Source organism: Ranitomeya variabilis, chromosome 3, assembly GCF_051348905.1.
Source record: "Ranitomeya variabilis isolate aRanVar5 chromosome 3, aRanVar5.hap1, whole genome shotgun sequence".
Classification (NCBI taxonomy): Eukaryota; Metazoa; Chordata; class Amphibia; order Anura; family Dendrobatidae; genus Ranitomeya; species Ranitomeya variabilis.
The window spans coordinates 150,158,888-150,175,865 of record NC_135234.1 but is presented as its reverse complement, the minus strand read 5'-3'; positions in this window follow the sequence as shown (position 1 = coordinate 150,175,865).

Genomic DNA, 16,978 nt, shown 5'->3' with positions numbered 1-16,978 from the left:
GTCAAAATCCCTGCTGAAGTGTGTGCAAACCTGGTCAAGAACTACAGGAAATTTTTGACCTCCGTAATAGCAAACAAAGTTTTCTGTACTTTTAAGTTCTGTTTTTCTCTTACATCAAATACTAATTTAATGCAATAAAGTACAAAGTTAATTATGTAAAATTCATACAATGTGATTTTCTGGATATTGTTTTTAGATTCCGTCTTTCACAGTTGAAGCGTATGTACAATAAAAATTACAGATCTCTCCATTCTTTGTAATTGGAAAACTTGCAAAATCGGCAGCGTAGCAAACACTTATCTTCCCCGCTGTAGGTTTAAAAAAGGCTTAGTGCATCAAGTTACAATCTTTCTTCACTAGTTATACTTTCTTTGTCACTAGATTATCCATAACCCACAATGCTATTTATGCTGAGGATAGCATCCAGCCCTTTTTTTTTTTTTTAAAGCTGTTATAGTGTCTGCCATTACTACCTCTTGTGGTAGGGCATTTCACAAGTCTGACTGATCTAACTATAAAGAACCCTTTCTTATTTAGCAGCTGGAATCTCCTTTCCCTCACCCATTGTGAGTGCCCCCTAGTCCTTTGTATGGTTTTTGGAGGGAATACATCATGAGCCAGTCCTTTGTACTGACCACTTATATATTTATACATGTAAATGAGATCCCCTTTGAGGCATCTATTTTCTAAGCTAAATAAGCCCAACTTTTCCAACCTCTCATCATAGGAGAGATCTTCCACGCCTTGTAATAATCTACTTGCCTGCCTTTGAGATGACTTTGACTTTTGAGTATCCTTTTTAAAATAATCAAAATAGAATTAAATAAAATACAATCTGAAAATAGAAAATGAAATCAAATGTTCTAGAAATTGTAGCCTAATTTGTAGTGTGTGAACAAGGTCAACAAAGGTATGAAATATGATGATGTCTGTACAGCGCTGTAATTATTAGCGATATACGAGGAAAAAATATAATAAATAAATGTAACTGTCCAAAACACTCTTTAAAATAGTAAATGAATAATGCAACACTTACACATACAAATTATTTTCCTCTAAATGCACTCTCATAATTATTTATGTTACTTGTCATAGTTTCTAGAAAACCAACTCGAAGGACAATTAAATAAATAATGACAACGTGCTAACTGCACCACTGTAGCTTAATCGGCAACATATCTCGCTAACTCTGTATAATTGTTGAAACAGATGTGAAGATTTGTCATGAGTCAGGTTGTTTTGTCTACTCTCATTTCCCATTCCTTTTGCTAAGCTTTGAAAGTCTCTTACACAGTATTGCGTTTCCATGCAAGATGAAGAGTGGCGGTATCCATAAAGCTTATGTTTACAGAATGTCTCATGTACACTTAAATAAGGAAGCATGTTCACTAATTTTTATTTTTTGCAATTCTTTTTCTTTTGGTTAACACTAGAAACAGGAAGTGAGTCACTGGCTTACTAAAATTGCTACAAGCAATTAACTTAATTTAGAATGTCTAGATGACATTTATATTAAAATATATCTCAGCAACAGAAGAAATGCTGGGATCAGTAGCATCTTGGAACATTTTATCATAGCAGCAGCATTCCCGGAAAGGCTATACATTGATTGTTTTGACTGTGCAAAGTGCACAGACTTCACTAAAGTTCCGTAATATGAGTATTACCCTATAGTATATTTTGATGTGTCCTAAATTAGTAAGAAAAACCTTGATTTGTGAAAGTGTTTTTACATAAAAGATTCGTTCTGATGTATAAATCTGCCAGCGCATTTTTGGGGATATATTAATAAGGATGCATTATGTGGAATATTTTTTAGCAAATGTATTTTTTAAGTGGCATGCTCAAAAGGTTTATATGCCAATGAGCAAATGTTAGGACATTTCAAAGCAAAGATAAAACAAGCCCATATTGACTGTTGATATGCTTTCTTAAGGCACTAAGGGCCCTCATTCTTCAGAGCTGCCTTTTTTCAGTGCAGATAAGAATGAGTGACTCTGTGCTGCAATGGTTATTATTGGTTTCTGCTATGATTGTGACTAATTAACCCCCTAGATGCCTCTGTCAATAGTTAAAGTAGCATCTAATTAACAGAGAAATAGGCACTCCTGGAACATCAAGGGTGGCTATGGTGGCTGTGCAACCTGAGGCTTCTGGGACATCCAGTTATGGTGGTTGTTTTAGGCCATGCGATGTTAGGATCACATTTATTCTGTGCTTTAGGTTGACCAATTACATTACATGTCTGTCTAAATCTGCAAAAAATTTAATTGAAATGAAAACTCTGACCTAATTACTCACTACAATTAGGCAGATGGAGTCCCTTTGGACTCTGACCCTTTTCTGGTTGTATCTCTTTCTTTTAAGCATAAACAATATAATAGTCGACCACAGTTTTGTGCGTTTCTAAAGATGGGACATTGCCAAAAGAATGGCCTAACAAAGTTCAAAGTGATAAATAAAAAAAAAGACGGGAAGCTATATGCCATAAAATTACACCCAGCTTTTTATTGATACCTTATTAAAAGATTAAATGTAAAACCAGTTGGTATGGGGACAACAATATGCCAAAAAAAACAACAACCAAAAAAAGGTACACAAATTACAGGTGAATCATCACCTTTAAGAATGGAGCTTTTATTAGAAGTAAAGTGAAGATTAAGTACGTATAAAATTGTGGAGCAATGAAGCTTCCAAAAATCTTTTTTATATATCATACATAGTAAAGTAGTCAAAATATAACAAGCCCCATAACAGTGTTTGCACTATCCTTATACATATTCCATTGTTAATCCATATAATAGTAACTGCCTCCACTTGATTCAGCCACAAAGGAAGTGTGATTTTGATTTTTGTAATGTTTGGAAGTGCCATGGATCTAGGAATGGTATATACTCTTTGAGGTCTTTTAAAGTTCAAAGTGAATTCATCTGCTTCATAGGGATTGATTCGAGAAGTGGTACTCTCTGAATCTTGTTTAAACAAATTTAGAAAAAAAACTCATAAGTGATTAGCATACAGCACATTATCAATATGTGCTTAGCCTTAAAAGTGTTCAAAAAAATGTTATGCACCCCAAAATTGTCCCATTTATAACTTCAATATTTTCTTAAAAAAATTAAAAAATAGTAGTTTTCCAAAGGTGCTCAAAGACGCTAGAAGAGCCACATGGCGCAAAAAAAAAAAATCTGCGCTACCAAACTTGAATGAGTCACTTTATTTTTGAGCCAGGCCAACTGTGCAATCCTCATATCATCATAATGCTCACAACCAAATGTTATAGCTCTGTGCCTTACCTTGCCTATACGTTGTCCTAGGACTGATAAAATAACCGACTCCATTAGCTTTAAAAAAGGAATTTATACCCAAAGCAGGAGTAAAAAGCAAACACATAAATTAGGAGAGATCCTGACACTCTCATGTAATGCATCCTATACCTTCTTCTTCCAATATTGATGTAGGGTTGTGACTTTAGGGTGTTGTCTAGTATTTTTCAGGAAGCAATTAATGAAGCCAAATCACCACAAACAATGATGAAAGATATAGGAAGGAATTTGCTAATTTGTTTATTTCTAAGTTAACATGCTTTGATCCTTTGACAACACTCATCACCCACTTGATTTCCATAAATTGTTGGAATTTTCAGTTATAGGATTTCCCAAGAATCTGTGGTATGATATTTAGCTGCAATCTGATATAAGTGACACTAAAGGTGTTAGCAAGGTGGTGTTAGCTATTTACTTAATTGATGTAATGAAAATACAAAAGATTGCAGAACTCAATTAAAAAAAAATATTTCTGTTAAATATGTTGACTACAAATTTAAATACTTAAATAACATATTAGTTGGTACATTTTAAAATAAAAAATAAATGAAAATAACAATAAAAGTAAAATAAGCATAGAAAAAATAATGTTGAAATATAGTACTTATAGTAAGTAAGTAGGACATTATTATTTGATTATCTAACATGAATATTCATTATGAATGATTTAAGTTTATTATTTTGTGCTGGGACAAGCTGTATGCAAGGTTTGGTAGGCTAGGTGTTAGGCCATGTGCACACGTTCAGGATTTTTAGCGTTTTTTTCGCGTTTTTTCGCTATAAAAACGTGATAAAAACGCGAAAAAAACGCTAACATATGCCTCCTATTATTTACAAGGTATTCCGCATTTTTTGTGCAAATGTTGCGATTTTTTCCGCGAAAAAATCGCATAGCGGAAAAAAAAGCAACATGTTCATTAAAAATGCGGAATTGCGGGGATTCCGCACACCTAGGGGTCCATTGATCTGCTTACTTCCCGCACGGGGCTGTGCACACCATGCGGGAAGTAAGCAGATTATGTGCGGTTGGTACCCAGGGTGGAGGAGAGGAAACTCTCCTCCACGCACTGGGCACCATATAAGTGGTCAAAAAATAAGAAATAAAATAAAAAACAGTCCTATACTCACCCTCGATGTCCAGCGCAGTGTTCCCGCCTCTGTGCTGCACGCTGGCTGGTTCCTGTAGCTGGTGTGCGGAGAAGGACCTTGCCGAATGACGTCACTGTCCTGTGATTGGTCGAGACCGCTCACGTGACCGTGACGTCATGGAAGGCCCTGCGCGCACACATCAGCTATAGGAATGGACGCCGGTGAGGAGATCTGATGTCTGCGGGTGAGTATAAGCATTTTTTTTATTTTTTTTATTATTTTTAAACGTTCTATCTTTTACTATAGATGCTGCAAAAGCAGCATCTATAGTAACAAGTTGGTCACACTTGTCAAACGCTATGTTTGACAAGTGTGACCAACTTGTCAGTCAGTTTTCCAAGCGATGCTACAGATCGCTTTGGAAAACTTTAGCATTCTGCAAGCTAATTACGCTTGCAGAATGTTAAAAAAACGCAAAAAAAACGGAAAAAAAACGCAAAAAAAAAAATGCGGATTTCTTGCAGAAAATTTCCGGTTTTCTTCAGGAAATTTCTGCAAGAAATCCTGAACGTGTGCACATACCCTTAGGGTTCGAGTTCCTATCTCTGCACAGGGGGAATCTTGGGCCATCTCCGCTGCAGTCTCTCATTCTTCTCCTGCCGCAGTGGTGTCTGCTCAGCGGAGACGTCGGTCCCAGCGTCTCGCTCAGTCTGACTCTGTACAGAGAGTTACTCCTGCTTTTCCTGTTTCTGCCATTGAAGTCAGTGCTGGGCAGCGGCGAGCAGACGCTTCTGGGACTAAGTACTGCTTTTCTCGTTCTGGGCATGCCCAGAGTAAGATCTCTCAGTGGAGATCGAGGGTCACATGATCAGACACTGCAGCTAAGGTCCTGTAGGTGCTCACGCTCTGTGGCAGCCTCTCATTGGTCCTTTCTGGAAGGTCCTGTACGTGCTGCAACTATTTAAGGCTCGCATGGCCGCACGGCCATGCGCTAGTATTGCTCTTTATTTATGTACTTTGTGCCAGTGTGGTCTTGTATGAGTGTGTTCAGGGACCCGGCTGATATAAGCCCCTAGAATGCTGGCACCTCCGGCGAGGAGTTTGTATGCTTGGGTATTCAGGGACCTGGTCAAAATAAGCCCCTAGAATGCTGGCACCTCCAGCGAGGAGTTTCGTGTGCATGCATGACCACTGACTGCTCTTGTTTAGGCAGTTAGCCTGTGCCTCTGTGGAGTCTAACAGGGCGCAGTGCTTTGAGTTCACGGCTGCTCTGTGAAGTAACAGAGTTATCAAACACTGCCATTTAGTTCCGTTATTTGCAAGCAGCAGGTTCTCCTGCACGGTGGACCCCGGGCTGCGAACGCATCTTTCATAATAAAATCTATATATTCATTTGGTGTGTTCCGCTGGCTCTAACATAATGCTAGCGCCAGGGTCTGACTAGTAAATGGCGGACATACAGCAATCTTTGCGGTATATCCAGCAGCTGGAGGGTAGGTTGGCGGCTCTCGAGAGCTCAACCTCAGCTGTGGATATTTCCGCAGTTGCTGTACAGGCTGCTAGCGTGGCTGCAGCAACCTTGTCTATTGACACCCCTGTTCCGACATTTTCGCGCCTCCCGCTGCCAGAAAAATTTTCGGGAGAAAGCAGATCTTGTAGGGGATTCGTGAGTCAGTGCTCTATTCACCTCGAGCTACTGGCTGCACGTTTTCCCACAGAGCGGGCTAAGGTGGGATTTATTGTGTACCTCTTGTTGGACAGGGCGTTGGAATGGGCTACACTGCTGTGGGAGCGTGACGATCGTGTGGTGCAGAGTGCTCCGTTGTTTCTGAGCACTCTGAAACAGGTCTTCCTAGGACCTCAAGTCACCCATGATGTGGCGCTCCAACTGCTGGCATTAACTCAGGGTGAGTTCTTGGTCAGCCAATTTGCCATCCGTTTCCGAACTTTAGCTTCAGAGCTGGAGTGGTCGGATAAAGCCCTTATTCCCATATTCTGGAGGGGGCTGGCTGATCACGTTAAGGACGCTTTAGCCACTAGGGAGATTCCAGCCACACTGGAGGAGTTAATAACTGTTTCTACCCGTATTGACCTCTGTTTTAACGAGCGGAGGTTAGAGCGAGCCCAGTGTAGGCAGAAGTTTCGGCTGGCTCCCACCTTCGCCAAACCTCTGGAATCTCCGGTCCAGGTTCCTGAGTCACATTAGTCCAGGGAGGTGTCTTGAGTGGGTTCTAAGTCCCGGACCGCTTGGGCACCCAAGGTCTGTCATGTTTGCCAGCAGTCTGGACATCTTGCCACCAGATGTTCCTAGCGGTCGAGGAGACGTCAGCCTCTAGTGGTAGTCAGTAGAGGTACATTAGATACGGCGACGTTTCCCTCAAAATTGTCCTTTAAGGGGACAATTATTATTGGCTCATCTTCCCACTCAGTAGAGCTCTGCGTGGATTCTGGGGCGGAGGGCAATTTTATGTCAACCACCTTTGCCCAATGTCACGCAATACCCCTGATTATGCTAGCACAACCAGTTACGGTACGAGTGTTGAATGAGTCGACACTGCCCTCACAGATAACTCACCAGACCATTCCTTTTACTCTTCAGAAAAAAGGGTCACAGCGCTCCATCCAGGTGAAGTATATACAAAAGAGTTTATTATGCCATCAAAGCAAGCGACGTTTTGACCTGAGCAGGTCTTTATCAAGCCTGCTCAGGTCGAAACGTCGCTTGCTTTGATGGCATAATAAACTCTTTTGTATATACTTCACCTGGATGGAGCGCTGTGACCCTTTTTTCTGAAGTTACCTGACCGTCCTGGATGGTTCACCGGGACAGTGAACGGGCGCTTCAACTAGTGAGTGCTGTCAGCCATTTTCTTTTTTCATTCCTTTTACTCTGTCCATGTCGCCATCCCATCTGGAGACAATATCTCTGCTCGCCATACCTGAGGGAATTAATGAGGTCCTGTTGGGAATACCTTGCTTAAGGTACCACTCTCCACATATCAAGTGGTCCTCAGGCAGAATTTTGGGATGGGGTGAGTCTTGTGAGGGTAGGTGTCAAAGGGAGTGCGTTCAGGTTGCTACTACAGAGGTACCCACAGATCTATCCTCTCTCCCCAAACAATACTGGTCTCATGCGGACGTGTTCTCCAAAAAGGCGGCGGAGACCCTTCCGCCTCACCACCCCTATGACTGTCCTATTGATCTCTTGCCTGGTGCTGAGCCTCCCCGGGGTCGAGTTTATCCGTTATCTCTCCCGGAGATAGAGGCTATGTCTCAGTACACCCAAGAGAATCTGGCAAGAGGGTTCATCAGGAAGTCAGTGTCGCCTGCTGGGGCTGGGTTCTTCTTTGTTCTGAAGAAGAATGGAGAACTGCGTCCATGTATAGATTACAGGGGTCTTAACGCTATCACCGTTAAGAACAAGTACCCATTTCCCCTGATATCTGAGCTTTTTGATAGGCTACGGGGAGCAAGGGTATTTACAAAATTAGATCTGCGGGGTGCTTACACCTGATTCGCATCCGTGAGGGGGACGAATGGAAGACAGCTTTTAACACCAGGGATGGGCACTATGAGTATCTGCTGATGCCCTTCAGGCTCTGTAATGCCCCAGCCGTTTTCCAAGACTTTGTGAACGACATCTTCTGAGATATGCTCACCACCTCGGTCGTAGTCTATCTGGATGATATTCTCATCTACTCTCCAGATATTGACTCCCATCGGAGAGATGTTCGCAAAGTCTTTGACCTCTTACGGGCAAACTCCCTCTACGCCAAGTTGGAGAAGTGTGTGTTTGAGCAGAAGTCCTTGCCATTTCTTGGTTATATCATCTCTGCCCAGGGTTTGACTATGGATCCTGCCAAGCTACAGGCTGTGATGGACTGGCAGGAACCCACCCCATTCTCTTAAAGCGGTGCAGCACTTTATGGGGTTCATTAACTACTATCGACAGTTCATTACACACTTCTCAACTTTGGTAGCTCCATTGGTTGCCCTTACCAAGAAGGGAGCAAATCCCAAATTGTGGTCTGAGGAGGTCTCCAAGGCCTTTAATTCCATTAAGTCACACTTCGCTAGCGCTCCCATCCTACATTGCCCCGATGTAGACAAACCATTTATCATGGAGGTGGATGCCTCATCTGTTGGTGCTGGAGCAGTCCTCTTCCAAAAAGATGCTCGGGGTCAGAAGCATCCTTGCTTCTTCTTTTCTAAGACCTTCTCACCAGCAAAGAGGAATTATTCCATCGGGGACAGGGAGTTGCTGGCCATGAAGTTGGCTTTCTCGGAGTGGAGCTCATTTTCCTTTCCAAGTCTTCACAGACCATAAAAATTTGGTGTACCTGCAGACAGCCCAGCGGTTAAATTCTCGCCAGGCTAGATGGTCCTTGTTCTTCTCCCGGTTCCATTTCACCCTCCATTTTCTTTCGGGGGAGAAGAACATTCGTGCCGACGCTCTCTCTCGCTCCGTTGTGTCATCTGTGGAGGAGGAAGAGGAGCCTCGGCTTATTGTCCCCACTGAGAGTTTGAGAACCGTACCTCCGGTTTCGCTTGAGTCGGTGCCTCTGGGCAAGACTTTTGTACCATCCAGTTTGCGACCGGAGGTTCTCTCGTGGGCTCATTCGTCCAGGGTGGGTGGACATTTTGGGACAAAAAGGACATCTGAGCTGTTGGCGAGGACGTACTGGTGGCCACATATGTTCCGTGATGTCAGGGATTATATTCAGGCGTGTGTCTCCTGTGCCAAAAATATGTCTCCTCGACAACGGCCAGCTGGGTTACTCTATCCATTGCCGGTGGCAGACAGGCCCTGGGAGATGGTCAGGATGGACTTTGTGGTGGGATTGCCCAAGTCTCGGGGCTGTACCATCATTTGGATTATCACTGATCATTTTTCCAAAATGGTGCATTTGGTGCCGCTTCCATGGTTACCTTCGGCACGGGCCTTGGCAGCGTTGTTCTTAAAGCACATCTTCTGCCTACATGGTATGTCAGATAAAATTGTCAGTTACCGGGGTCCCCAGTTTGCGTCTCGGTTCTGGAGAGAGCTTTGTCTTCTTCTCAGCATTGAGTTAAATCTCTCTTGCGCATATCATCCTGAGACGAATGGATTGGTAGAGAGGGCCAATCAGAACTTGGTCACATATCTGCGACAATTTGTCTCAGCCAGGCAGGATGACTGGGCTTCCTTGCTACCGTGGGCAGAGTTTGCACTGAACAATGGGGTAGCCGACTCCACTGGAAAAACCCCATTCCTCCTCAACTATGGTCAGCATCCGCGGGTACCTGTGCCTATGCCCGTGTCTTCTGTCGACTCCAGGGTGGCAGACTGGGCTGTGGAAGCACGGGATATTTGGGACTGCACTCAGGATGCCATTCAGGCCTCCAAGGAGAGAGTGAGGTCCTCCGCCGATGCACATCGGTGCCCCGCTCCGACCTTTGCTCCTGGCGACTTAGTGTGGCTCTCCGCCCGTAACATCAGGCTGCATGTTGAGTCCACTAAGTTTGCACTTCGCTACTTGGGTCCTTTCAAGGTCCTCGAACAGGTTAACCCTGTGGTCTATCATTTAGCCCTTCCGCCACGCCTGGATATCACTGACACCTTTCATGTGTCCCTCTTGAAACCTGTATACATGTCCCGGTTTTCCGAGTCATCTGCCGGGACATCGGGTTCGTCTATGAACGATTACGAGGTGAACGCTATTTTGGGGTGCAAGGTAGTTCGTGGCAAAAAATTTTATTTGGTGGACTGGAAGGGTTACGGTCCTGAGGATAGGTCCTGGGAGCCTGCTGAGCGCATTCGGGCTCCGCAGCTCATTGCTGCCTTGGAGCATGGCGAGGTCCAAGGAGGGGGGCCCTAGGAGGGGGGTAATGTTAGGGTTCGAGTTCCCATCTCTGCACAGGGGGAATCTCGGGCCATCTCCGCTCCGGTCTCCAATTCTTCTTCTGCCGCAGTGGAGTCTGCTCAGCAGAGACGTCGGTCCCAGCGTCTCGCTCAGTCTGACTCTGTACAGAGAGTTACTGCTGCTTTTCCTGCTTCTGCCATTGAAGTCAGTGCTGGGCAGCGGCGAGCAGACGCTTCTGGGACTAAGTCCTGCTTTTCTCATTCTGAGCATGCCCAGAGTAAGATCTCTCAGTGGAGATCGAGGGTCACATGATCAGACACTGCAGCTAAGGTCCTGTAGGTGCTCACGCTCTGTGGCAGCCTCTCATTGGTCCTTTCTGGAAGGTCCTGTATGTGCTGCAACTATTTAAGGCTCGCATGGCCATACGGCCATGCGCTAGTATTGCTCTTTATTTATGTACCTTGCGCCAGCATGGTCTTGTATGAGTGTGTTTAGGGACCCAGCTGAAATAAGCCCCTGAAATGCTGGCACCTCCGGCGAGGAGTTTGTATGCTTGGGTATTCAGGGACCTGGCCGAAATAAGCCCCTAGAATGCTGGCACCTCCGGCGAGGAGTTTCGTGTGCATGCATGACCACTGACTGCTCTTGTTTAGGCAGTTAGCCTGTGCCTCTGTGGAGTCTAACAGGGCACAGTGCTTTGAGTTCACGGCTGCTCTGTGAAGTAACAGAGTTAGCTAACACTGCCATTTAGTTCCGCTATTTGCTAGCAGCAGGTTCTCCTGCACGGTGGACCCTGGGCTGCGAACGCATCTTTCATAATAAAATCTACATATTCATTTGGTGCGTTCTGCTTGCCCTAACATAATACTAGCGCCAGGGTCTGGCTAGTAAATGGCGGACATAAAGCAATCTTTGCGGTATATCCAGCAGCTGGAGGGTAGGTTGGCGGCTCTCGAGAGCTCAACCTCAGCTGTGGATATTTCCACAGTTGCTGTACAGGCTGCTAGCGTGGCTGCAGCAACCTTGTCTATTGCCACCCCGGGCTGCGAACGCATCTTTCATAATAAAATCTATATATTCATTTGGTGTGTTCCGCTAGCCCTAACACTAGGTCACTATTAAATAGAAGCACAATTTATGTATTAATATTGAAAAAAATGCTCCCTGCCTTCAATTTTTTTGTCAAACCAATTTAGCTAAAACAGTTTATAATTAGTGATGAGCGAATATACTTGGTACTCGAGATTTCCTGAGCACGCTCAGGTGTCCTCCGAGTATTTGTAAGTACTCAGATTTAGTTTTCAGCATCGCAACTGAATGACTTACATCTGTTAGCCAGCTTGATTACATGTGGGGATTCCCTAGCAACCAGGCAACCCTCACATGTACTTATTCTGGCTAACAGATGTAAATCATTCAGCTGCGGCTATGAAAAATAAATCTCCAAGAACTTAAAAATACTCGGAGGACACCCGAGCGTGCTTGGGAAATCTTGAGTACCGAGTATATTCGCTCATCACTATTTATATGTTGTGAGTGTCAGTACGATGAGTGTTCCAAATTATTACAGGTAAGTTAATGTTGTCCTATCAAGCTGGACTTCAGCATCATGTGGATGTAAGCATTATGAAAGCACTGCCTTTGTCTGAGACTTCCAATAGAGTAACATTGCTGGTAATGCCATAAGTAGAAAAAGAAGGTGTTAGGGCTGGTGGAACACACCAAGTAAATAGAGAGATGTTATTTGGTGCGTTTGCAGCCCGGGGTCCACAGTGCAGGAGAGAACCTGCTGCTGGCAAATGGCGGCCCTATATGGCAGTAGAAGCAAACTCTGTTACTTCACAGAGTCGCCTAAAGAAAGCACTGTGTCCTGTTAACCTCACAGGAGTACACAGTGACTGCCGAGCAGATAGCAGTTGGTGGTTACGCAATCATACAATCTCCTCACCAAAGGAGCCGGTATTCTAGGGGCTTATTTCAGCCAGGGCCCTGAATCCATACACACAATCTCCTCACCGGAGGTGCCGGTATTCTAGGGGCTTATTTCAGCCGGGTCCCTGAACACATACAAACGTAACCACACTGGCGCAAAGAACATAACTTAGATTTGATACCTTTAATAGCTGCAGCATGTACAGGACCTTCCTAGAAGGACCAATGAGAGGCTGCCACAGAGCCTGAGGAACTTCAGGACCTTCCTGGAGAACCAATGGGTTTTGCTGCAGTATCTAAGCATGTGACCCTCGATCTCCAATGAGAGATCTTACCCTGAGCATGCTCAGAAGGGAAAAAGCAGGACTTAGTCCCAAAAGCGTCTGCTCACCGCTGTCCAGCACTGGCTTCAATGTCAGAAGCTGGAAAAGCAGCAGCAACCCTTTGCACAGAGTCAGAATGAGCAAGACGCTGGGACCGACGTCTCCGCTGAGCAGGCTCCACTATGGCAGGAGAAGAATGGGAGACTGCAGCGGAGATGGCCCGAGATTCCCCCTGTGCAGAGGCGGGAACTCGACCCTTAACAGAAGGGACCATCTATGTGAAAAAATGAATCCCGAAATGTAATTGAGTTGATTGTTTCATCCAATCTGCCAATGCTGAAACTTGTCTTACAAGATTGTCACATTGGGCCTTTATGGAGAGGTTACATATTGAACAAATAGTTATCATGAACAGACACGGGTATGTCTGGTGGACAACACATATGTACAATGGGATGATAAAGGGAGAAGATGGCTCTAATGGTGGGAGAGGGAGATGGAACACCTACTTACACCAACCTGTGCCTGTCCCTAAGCTCCCCTAATGCCCTATGCGGGTCCTTCCCACCGCCACCATCATGTGACCATTCCCTGGCTGTCACCTCTATTAACCCAGGCTTGTGCACTGGCCAGTAAGGATGCTAGCCTTGCCATTGCAGGTAATATTACATAGGGAAGAGAACAAAAAAGGGACTGACGGAAAGAGTACAACGTTTCTCAGAATCTGCTGCTAAGCTCCACAGCTGCAAAGTAAACGGCATTAGGTAAACAGAACTCCAACAGCAGCAATACCACAGCCAAAGGAAAATTCCACACACATAGCTGGTCTGCATAGAAGTAACTCTATAACTGATGATCAGCTGATGGGTCATATGACTATTTAAAGGGAGGTAGGAGTGGTTACCAACCAACAGCAGCTGACCAGCCTAAAAGAAGCTGCCAGCAAGACTGACATTAACTCTTGCTTGACAAAAAGTTAAAAACTACATTTAAATTCCAGCATACCCAGAGCAGCCACAAATCCCTTAATGATTCATGACAATAGTGTAGCATGCTTTACTCAAACCTCTGAGAACCTGTAGTATACTTGTGCGGTCCAACAAACGTATGTGGTGTCACAGAGGATGCTGAGACTGCAGTGAGAAATGGATGGACAAGTAAGCTGATCCTTTTATTTTTTCAGAATAGTGCATGGATTTTCACCTCATTCATATATCACAGATTTTTCTCTTACACAGAAAATGGAGAAATTTTCATCATTGTTTGGCCACGGTGTAAATTTTTACCGGCAGACTTTCATCAGTCTTTTTATTTAGAACATAGGATGTTTATTAAATTGCTTATATTAATCAAAGATTAAAAACAGATAGCACTTGGATCCAACTAGGATGACAACAAAGATCACGAACTAATACAATTTATTGAGTGAGTTTGATTCAACAGTAGCATAATAATTGGACATCTCTTAATTATTTTTGCCGACTTGTGAAAAGGCACATAGACAATATTGAGTATGTGATCTAAACATAAAAAGCACAGATAGAACTTGTGCATGAAAAATGGATATCTGAATGAGGCCTTACCACAGAAATTGTATGACAGTGTACTCATGGTAATATGAAGCTATAGATATTCTGCTTTTCTCTCCTATTAACATCACTAAAACACAGCATGCCACAATTTTGGGGGCGGAATTTTAAAGTATACCTTAACTTTAGAGAGATCATAATCACTTTGCCACATTTTAAATTTAAATAACGTGCCTGTGTTCAACTAGCATTTGCAATTGATACATGTGACAACAAGCTAAAGGAATGTACAATATTTGCTTTCTACGCATACTTGGCTTTCCTGTGCATATTTGTCATTTAAGAAGAATTGCAATGTCTGACACTCCACATTTTCAGCTCCTTAATCAATTCTCTTGCCAGTATATTTTACAATTCACATATTAATTTAGTTTGCAAAAATACACTGCAATGGAATACAATTTCCTTGACTATTCTACAATTGGTTACATATGGGACATAATTCCTCCTGTCTTTTATACAATGCCACAAAAAATAAATTCTTTTTAGCTATAATTTACTTTGGAATGATGTATATCAAATAGGAGACTGTTAAAAAATGTATTACTTTGATCTAAAAATGTTAGAAATTAAAATTATATTGTTTGAATAATTATATTAATTAAGGCAGGGTTCAATACTTTTTCTAGTAACTGCTATTATTCTATCAGTAAGCTCATAAGCTCATAAGATAATCTTGCTTACTAATCTTACTTACTAATCTTACTTACTAATCAGACTTAGGCCACAGTCACACATACAGTATACAGTATTTGGCCAGTATTTGTAAGTTGTAATCAGGAATAGGTGAAAAATTAAGAAGTGGTGCACATACTTCTATTATACTTTATACCTAATTGCTCCACTTCTGGCTTTGGCTTACAAACACTGATGTAAAATACTGACCAAATATTGAACGTGTGACCATGGCCTTATAGTCAGGTAAGGAGTTATTTCCATATATTTCATTCTCTTTCATTCTGCGTCTTGGTTAAAGCTGTACTTATTTGCATTTATTCCATACAAACAAAGCTGTCAGCATGCCAATCATTGAATTCAATTTCTAAATAGATTTGATACTATGTTTGTTCCTACATACATCTGTGGAATCCTTTCTTTAGGTATTGATTACCCAGTTGCTATTGATGTTGTTGATTATATCATTATTTTTGGTGGTGCTATAAGTAGTGTTGAGTGATACCGTCCGATACTTGAAAGTATCGGTATCGGATAGTATCGGCCGATACCCGAAAAGTATCGGATATCGCCGATACCGATACCCGATACCAATACAAGTCAATGGGACACCAAGTATCGGAAGGTATCCTGATGGTTCCCAGGGTCTGACGGAGAGGAAACTGGATCCATATGGGATCCATATTAATGTGTAAAATAAAGAATTAAAATAAAAAATATTGATATACTCACCTCTCCGGAGGCCCCTGCACCTCACCGCTGTTAACCGGCAGCCTTCTTTGTGATGTGACCGCCACGCGACCAATCACAAGCCGTGACGTCATTCTCAGGTCCTAAATTCCTAGAATTAGGAATTTAGGACCTGAGAATGACGTCACGGCTTGTGATTGGTCGCATGGCAGTCACATGAGCGGCACGCGACCAATCAGAAGCCGTGACGTCATGGAAGGTGCTGAACGCGCTCATTTTAAGCAAAGCAGGTTGCCGGTTACTACCAGGGCGCGTCAGAGGGTGAGTATATCCCTATTTTTTATTTTAATTCTTTATTTTTTACATGGATATGGATCCCAGGGCCTGAAGGACAGTTTCCTCTCCTTCAGACCCTGGGAACCATACACTGGGAACTTCCGATTCCGATTCCCGATACCACAAAAGTATCGGATCTCGGTACCGGAATTCCGATACCGCAAGTATCGGCCGATACCCGATACTAGCGGTATCGGAATGCTCAACACTAGCTATAAGTTGCATTTATATTTTTGTCCTGGGGAGGACCACATTTGGTCTGTCTTTTTCTCTTTTCAGGCTTTTTAAAAAAAAGATTGATCCCTTACCTCTATATACTGCTCTGTATTGATGTGGTGCCCGCTATCACTTTAAATACAATTATATATACAAACATGAGCACAAAAATTTGCCCACATTATGTTTGTCTAGAAGTAGAGGTGAACAATTTGTGCAGGTTCCTTCTTATTCAGCAATCTATAGAGCTTGCCGAATAAGCTGCAGAGGGAACCCAGCTTCCTGGATCGCGTCGGCTGATCAACTGTTCGGCACCACAGCAATCATGTGACGGGGTGGCAATGGGTGGAGTTAGTGACGCGTTTATAGAGCGTGCATGTTAAATGCCTCCGTCAAAGATTGACAGTGGCATTTAACATCTCAACAGCCACAGTTTGATCGCAATTCCACCCGTGTCTTTTATGAAGCACATGACAGCTGAACAAATCAGCTATCATGTGCCGGAAAAGATGCACACCATCAAGTACGCATCAAAGATAAAAAACTTGCTGTGACATCAGTGAGGTCAAAGGAGTTTATTGGATATGATCTCTCCTCAACTTTAGCACGTCACCATGAGGCACTGAGCTGAGCAAGCATGCACATCTCAGTGTCTCTGCTGGATGGCAGGTTGTATAGTCGCATCATCATCTAGATGTAGCAGAGCCAGACTTGTCTTGAGACAACTGGATTATTATCTTCACGTCAGACAGGTGGGGAATATGGTTGTTTATTATTTAATTTTTTTACAGGGGACATTGGCTTCAGTGGATTTGACGTAAGGTGAGTATAACTCTTTTTGGTTGATTTAGAGCCAATAGAGGAGTCTGTCATTTGGTCAAATAATGGATTTTATTCTGGGTGTTACTTTTTTCACAATTTGACTATGGGGTTAGTAATGGGGCATCTTAAAGATGCTT